Here is an 8,374-nt window from a genome sequence, read left to right as displayed (position 1 = left end):
CTTTCAAACAGCCCATAAACTCTGGCAAAAGCAAGGAATATAGGTGCTCTCTTATTCACATCCACAATCCCAGTGCCTGACAAAGTCTGGTACAGAGTATGACTCAATCTACGTTTGTTGAATGAGTAAATGAACAAACACCTGGATCATCCGAGTTTGACCAGCCCGTTTACCAGGCCTTGCAGGGAGCTAGGGTTCGGCATGCTCACTGCTGGCTGTCCCTCCAGAACCCCTCAGTTTCCTCTTGAGATTTTTTTCATTTCTCCATCTCCTTCCCTCCAATATACCTCTCCTCCCAGACCCATGCTTTGCAAATTTTACATGCAGCACCCCATTCCAAATTCCCCAAGCCCAAGTTACCAAAGATAACTAATATTAACAGGTCAGAGTCAGCCAGGGGCACTTGAAGATGCTTAGCCTGGCTGGAGAGCCCTAGACAGAATCGGGTGTATTTTTAGCTCTTTGGGTATCTGGAAAGGTATCGAGATGCAGTCGTTGTTACAGACACCCGGGCAAATCAGTATTCTGCTACTGGCCTCCCCAAACCAGCAGTTTCCATTCAGTGTCTCAGAAGCAAGGGTTGCCATGGAGATTGAGTGCCAGGGCAACCGAACTTCCTGCTGGGAAACAGCGGCCCAGGTAGAGTGCTGGACCAATGGGAATCCAGGAGCTCCTTGGATGACCACAGCTTCCTCTCCTGGTGGTAAATAATGGCAGAAGTCCCTGGTATCCTCAGAAAGGGTCAGCTGCGAGATGCAGGACGCCGTCTCTGGAATTTGGTTCAAAGAGGGATTCATTCTATGTCTCCCTCACACCTGCCAGGAGACTGGATTGGTTCTCTGCCTTTTCCACTGCCCAAGTGCTTCGGCCATTCGGGACGCAGTCTGGAAGCTGCTTGGCAAGGAAGGTGGCAAGGCCGTTTTGCAGTAGAGGCCAGTCCTGGCAAATCCTTAGCACACAAGCTCTGTGCGCGACTGGGGGCGGCCAGGTCACCCTAGTCCAGGAGCCACTGAATTATAACAACCCACTCTTCTGGATGCCAATATGCAGGATTATCTTATTTCATCCTTGCTATTCAAGGAGGTACCTAGACAGCTGGCATGGTCCCCAATTTCCTCACTAATTCAACAAACATTTCCTGTGCACCTGATATGTTAGGAAACTGGCATGAGAAAAAGAGAAAGAAAAGAAAAGAAAAGAAAAGAAAAGAAAAGAAAAGAAAAGAACATAAAAGAAAAGAAAAGAAAAGAAAAGAATAAAGTAAAGAAAAGAAAAGAAAAAACCTGAGGCTCCAAGAGGCTAAGTGACCCAGCCATCGCTACAAAGCTAGCAAGATATGGAACCAGAAGTGTACTCAGTTCTGTCCAGGCCACAGCTTCAGAGGGATAAGAGTCCAAAGAAGTCTCAGCACTTAGCCTGACCCTCACAATTCACAGAAGATAAACCGAGACCCAGAGAGAGCCCCAAATTTGGTTGACAGCAGAACCAGGCCAAGATTCTTTTGCCCACTCTTCTTCAGATCATCTAAAGTATTTTTCAGAGAAGCATGCTGCCCCAAACTTTTACTGAACACACATTCTGTGTCAGGCACTGGTTCAGTTAAGGATTACTTCTAGTTGTTGTTGACAGAGACATGGCCACAGTGACTTAAACAAACGAGGGGTTTATTCTCGCTCCTGAAAGAAGCCCAGAGGCAGGTATTCCAGTGCTGTACGACAGCTCGACAGAGTCCTCAGGGATGCAGGTTCCTTTTAGCTTTCTGCACCATTGTCTCTGGTGCATAGGTTCAATCCTAAAATGCCCAAGATGGCTGCTGGAGTTCTAGCCATCACATCCACATCTCAGGTAGGAGAACAGAGAAGAGAAAGGAACAAAAGGGCATGCATGTCTGCCCTGTCTGACCCACTCCCTCCTTTACGAGTCTTCCTGAAACCCATTAACACTTACTCGTTGTAAGGGAGGTTAAGAAATATCGTCTTTTACCTGGACACATTGCTACTCTAAATAAAATTGGGGTTAAGGTAGGAATGAAAAATGGAAGAATGATGTCAGGAGCAACCAGCAATTTCTGACTTAGGCACCTTACTAGGCACTATATGGAGATTTATATATATATATATATATATATATATATATATATATATATATAATATTTATGAAGGGTTTTTATTGCCTGCTTCCTAAAACGTTTCTGTATTTTCTAAACTTTCTGCAGTATGTGTATGTTTATTTGACAATGAGAGGAAAAAAAAATGAAACTACCCATTCATCTTCCTAATCGTCCACTCAGGTGATTATTTGCCCTGTCTAGAGTCATCTATGTTATGCTACTTTCATGAGGACAGTGCAAAAATTCTTAAAACAGCATTTGAAGAAACTTAATATTAATTCAATTCTTTTTGACCAAGATCTACAGACCTCGTAGATATCACCCTTGGAAGAGGCTTAGAGCAGAAGTGGCAAATCTACCAAGGAGCTGGAGAAAATCACAGCTTCCTGCAGAGCCAACTCCCCAGCCTCCCTCGCCACCAGCCTCCAGCCCCCAGCTCTGTCTTGTCTGGGAGCGCCTCCCACACAACCGTCTCTCCTCCTCGCTGAAATCCAATGCCGGCTTGCTGGGCTGTTGGGCTGCTGGGCTGCACGCCCACCTGGAGTCTGCCAGGGAGGCTCAGCCTTTGCACAGCCTCTCACAGATGGCTCCAGTTATTTATGAATTGGAGCTGTCCTCCTCAAGGACCCATAAGGTGGGTCAAGGACATGGAGGCGCTCCACAGCAAACCAAAGCAGGGCCCAGTCATCCTGACTCCTGCCACTCCCACAGAAATACTTCAGGAGTGAATCATGGGCCATCACAGGGCATGACTGGGTGCACAGAGAACCCACTCCAGGACTTCCTCCCCATGTGGTGCTTCTGTACGATATTTTTAAGCAGTTTGTTGTCCAAGGCGTGATGAAAAGGTTTGTGAGAGGGGACTGTGAAACGAGCGAGGGTCAGTCCATTCCGTATGGAATCGAAGCATGGATGGTTCATTCATGAGATGAGCTCAGACCTTCTTGGTGTACCTCAGGATCCGTTTTCCCCTTAATCTTTACTAAATGAACATCATTTTTATTGGGGAGCAGTCACGTGCTCAGTTGACATGTATGCTCTCTCAGGCTCACTTGGAGATGTGCACAGGGCTGGACAATAAAATAGAGGTAAACGTCTCTGGGGAGGCTATCCATCCCTACAAAGAGGCAAAGATCCGAGAGGAGAAGACAGCGCTTCGGCCTCGCCCCTGCCCCTTCTTCCTGCCTGGGGTGAGAAGGAGATGCCTGGGAACGAAGCTGCCGTCTCACAGCCCCGGAAAGGAGAGCCTCATGCTAGGGCGGCCAAGCGGGAAGCTGGAAGGATCTGAGGTCCTCCTTGACTTTCTCGGCAACACGCCTGGACTACCCCATAAAGACAAATGTTCCATTTTTATTGCCCCTTCTCTGTGATGACAAATGGCCGTTACATGACAAATAAAAAGCCCAATTTTGGTAAACGAACGTGGGGTTCTGTTTCAGAATGCGATCCTAACTGATGCCCCGAGATTGCCGAAGGGCTGTGTCTTCTTGTGCGATCAAAGCCTTGCCCACCGACACGCAGTGCCATCCTGGTTCTATCCCCAGACTCATTTCCTCTGAGGTTAGAGCCGGGCCAGTTCAGACCAGACCACCCCCATTTATCAGGGAAAGAAACCATGGCTGGCTTCTCCCAGCAGGCCTGGGCATGACTTTCAGACCAGGTGCATTCTTCCTTGATTACTCATCTGTACAAATCACTCCAGGGGAAAGTGAAGAATTAAGTCCCATGGACTACTGATATTCCTCCCAAGGGAGAAGATGGCATACAGAAAAGTGCTTCTTGGTTGAGAATTCTCTAAGAATTAAGGGCTTGATCCTCCCAAGCCCAGGAATTGAATCTTTTCCTTCCCCGTTCCAAACCATTGAGGGCATAAGACTGCTCCCCTCTGATGGCCCCGAACATGGTGGATTTCAGTCCTTTGGGACCTGTGAGGAGGAAGTGATGACTCTCATATGTTAGATTTTTTTTTTTTTTATCAATTCAACCAACATTTTTTGAGTGCCTACACTATATCCACATAATCTTCTACACTGTATCCACATAAAACCACATAAATAAATGGCTTTGAAAGATTCCTGCAGTGACATCTGGATTAGAGATATTATGAATAAGTCAAACATAGGAAACAGTAAGAAAATGTCTGGAATGACCTTCCTCCTTCTGGATAAGCTCTTTATTAGGCATATTATAATGCAAGAGCAATGGCAATCTAATTGGATTTGCAAAGAAGTTGACAAATTCAGCATTTTCGAGGACATGGTTGACATTTATTATTGTTAATGAAGGTTATTGACCTAAGAGTTTTTGCCTTGCGAAATTAGCTAATGATAGCAGAAAGCTTCCCAATTAGTAAGATACTTAAAAATGAAGCATCCAGACTGTGAACATAAAATACCTCAATTTATCTTATTGATGCTTTAAGTTATTACAACACTTATCCCAGCGTTTAACAAAATATTATTAAATGTAGTGATAAATGTTTACAAGAATCTTTTGGTGTTTCTTAGTAATTGCAAAACACAAAAAGCCACACACCCTTAGGGAAACACTTGCTTTTTCCACCATGAAAAATGGCCGAAATAATACATGAAAAACAATATTAAAAAAAAACGTAATGTTTTGTCATCAGGTCAGCAGACATTATTGAAAGATATATATGAAACATTGCTAACATTTTTAAGAAATGAATATTAGGACAAATCATACCTTATAGAAATTTTGCTTTATGTTTGATTAAAAATATAGAGCTTTCTAACATCTTAGCTAATGAGATTTGCTAGATTTTGTCTAAATACTAGAAATACAGGAGAAATAACTATTTTTGAATCACTAAATAGTTATTTAAGCGGCTCAAAAATAGAAAAGATGTGTGGGAGAAGGGTAGATGACTTCCTTAAAAAATGCTTTATGAGAAAACTATTGACTGGAAGAAAAAGAGAAACCTGGGGTGAGGTTACAAAGACGGAACCACACTCGGTATTCATTCACCAGCAGCAAAGAAGTTAAAAGCCAGACGGGCACAAAACGGCAATGTTGTCACCGATGTTGTTAATTTTATAAAACTAAGGTCATTAAAGTATAATAGGGTATTTACGCCACTTTGTAACGAGATCTGGAGTGACCAGGAAGATCTTCCATGTCACGTAGAGGTTCCTCAGTTTTCTCAGAGCAAGTACTTCAGAGAGTTACCAAATATAAAGATAAATCACATGTTTTCCCCATAAAGACATATGTTCCATTTTTATTGCCCCTTCTCTGTGATGACAAATGGCTGTCAGATTTTTTAAATAAGAACTCTTGATGCGCCCCTTCCAGATACATGCTTTATTGTCTCTTTAAAAATACACACTCACGCAATGGGAAAAGCTCTTGAAAACAGATGCCGGATGTTTCCATTCTTACACAATGTTACCTGTAGCCCTGTTTCCCACACCTTTAAATCGCTCATATCTATATTTTTTTTAAAAAAAAAATTAGAAACAGAATTTTCTAACTTGTTTTAAAATCTTTTCAATGAGAAGTCGTCTCCATAGGTTTTGACTCCATTTTATTAAAATTATAAAAATGTAATAAATAATAACTACTTATAAAAGTGCTTCTGTTTGCTTAAAAGAACAGACTTGGGGTGCTACAGCAATTATGTGATGCTTATGGTGTACTGCGGTATACTGTTGGTGGTCCCGTCCCACGGGAGGGCGCCTCATCCTGGGCGCCTCGTCCTGGGCGCCGCTGGAAGCCAGCTGACTATTTCTATTCTCCTTTCTCTGCCTCTCCTTTCGCCCGCGCCCCCCCCCCCTCCCCCAATCCTCCATGGTTCTGCAGGTGCCACATGTGGTCCAGGGAAGGTCATTCAGGCCGGCAGGGACTTCCCAGCCCTGTAGCCTACATTTTGAGACCTGTTTCTTTACCTTCATGGTCACAAGATAAACTCTGACTTCTATGCGGGAGAGCTGTGCTTCTGCGGGACCTGGTTTCTCTCCACCTGGTCAACCTTGCCTTTCTCAGTTCTTCTCCAGGACCCTTTCTCAGACCTTGCTCAGACCCCACTTCCTTTGCACCTCTTCAGCCCTGGCCTCCTCAGTCCTCTCTGAGAGCTTTTCTATGGCACTTATCACGCTGTCCTCTCCTGTCTCTCCAACGGGACTGTCAAGCCTGTGGGCAGCGGGCCGTGAGCATCCGTGTAGCCCGGGTGCCCAGGACAGAGCGCTATGCATGAGAGCGTGCTGCGCGCAGGCGCGGGACTACCGGACGGTATCACACTGCGCGTAGCAAACGCTCACTGGTGACAGCGTGACCTCTGGGGTCTGTGTGGCGACTTGTCTGCATCTGTCACATATATCTTTTTCTATGGTGGCGGGTCTATGCCGTGACCCTGGAATCGCTGCCTCCCTGGTGGCAGAGGGGCACGTGGGGTCAGGAGAGGTGGGGCTGCTGAACCCGTTTTGGGAAGAGCCAGCTACCCGAGTCCAGGAGCGCCGGGCGCTGGTTCGTCCCTGAGTTAAGAGTTGTGGCAATCACTGCTGTTCTGGCCCAAAATATATTTAGTGACATCTTGGGAGGTTTAGGTGCATGAGGCATACTTTCAAAATACTTAAGAGTTTAAGGTGGGGTTTTTTTTTATATTTTTTTTCTGTGTCTTCTGGGGGAACATGTATACACGTCTGGGCTAATATTAGGGCTGTTTTTCTATGGCTGAAATTTCTGTGGCCATCTAAGACTGCTGCTGGGGACAGAATGACTGGTATGTACTTTGGCACCCTTGGTCCAGAAAGGATTACCAAGGTTAAGTAGGAGCATGTCTGGGCAACAGACAGACGCCCAGAAATATGTGGACCATGCCAGGGCCGTCATGTGACCCCCAGTTATTTCTGGGGTTCAAAGTGGCCCTTTCATGAAGGAGCCCCATCAGAGGGGGACATTTCACGTGGGGGACTAATAGTTCAAAAATCAAAATTTACACATAGAATAAGAAACAGTTCTACCAATGGGAAGACTCCTTAGAGGAAAAAAAATTTAAGACCTCTAGGACAGCAGTTTTTCTTCCCAAAACAAAACAAAACAAAACTCTTCCAAGGTTTGAGGGAGGAGAAGATGGGGGGAATCTTCATTTGTGGGGAGGCCACTTCGCAAAATCTCGTTACCTCTGGGCTTTGCCTCCCCTTTGAGTACAAAGCTCCCCTACTCTCCCTGGGAGAATGAGTTGGGGAAAAAGTCTCTTTCTCATGTTGCCCGTAGTACAACTGAGGTAGGTTGGAATTTTAAGAGAGACTCAGCATAAAAAAAAAGAAGAGAGAGAGAAAAGGAACAAAAACAATAGCCGATCAAAACATAATTTATTGATGCTATACTAGAACTTCTTTTACTCTGTGCCTTCTCCCACACGTTGAAAATCTCCAGAAAAATCTCTCCTTTATAGCAGGGGTCCCCAACCCCCAGGGCTGTGTACCAGTACCAGTCTGTGGCCTGTTAGGAACTGGGCCACACAGCAGGAGGTGAGTGGCAGGCCAGTGAGCTATATCACCACCTCAGCTCCACCTCAGATCATCAGATATTAGATTCTCAGAGGAGCACCAGTCTTTAGTGCCGGAAAATTTGGGGACTGCTGCTAGTGTCTAGGTTCTTGCTAGGCCAGAAGACTTAGAAAACAGATTTGCAAATGGTGCATGAGAGAAGAGTAGAATTCTCAGTCTTCCTGGGTCTCCAGCAGCAGCAAATGACTAACTAACTAACTACACAAATGAACGAATGCTGTCCTACCTGGAAGACAGTCCCTAGCTGTCCAGACCTAAGGCTGCTGAAAGCCAGTGCCAGAGCCGAAGGGGCTTTTAGGGAGGCCTGCCCAAGAGGCTCATCTGGGCCCCTCTCCCAGGCAGTGCTGGGCAGGGTCCCCGTGCACTATGCACTGTGCACTGTTCTTACGGCTGCTTGGGTTACAACACACTTACATCAAAATGTTAATCCTTCCTGGTCTGGAGAGAATGCTCAAGTAGACATCTTTATCGAGCGCCCGGGAGCCTGTTCTAGGCCCCAAAGAAGAACTCGGAGCCAGGAGAGGGGCCCTGGGAGGTGGGTAGACCGTCTCCTGGAAACAGGGGGACGCTAGGCTGGTGACACAGGGGTATTAGCTAGGGGCGGAGTAGGGCCTGGCTCCTGACTGTACATGGAGACAGAAGGAGCACCGCTGGGAACCTACTAGATGCAGACAGTCGCACCTCGTGAAATTCACTCAGCGCCTCCAACGGCCCTGAGGAATGGGGGGAGAGA

Source organism: Rousettus aegyptiacus, unplaced genomic scaffold, assembly GCF_014176215.1.
Source record: "Rousettus aegyptiacus isolate mRouAeg1 unplaced genomic scaffold, mRouAeg1.p scaffold_m13_p_17, whole genome shotgun sequence".
Classification (NCBI taxonomy): Eukaryota; Metazoa; Chordata; class Mammalia; order Chiroptera; family Pteropodidae; genus Rousettus; species Rousettus aegyptiacus.
This window is presented reverse-complemented; position numbering follows the sequence as displayed.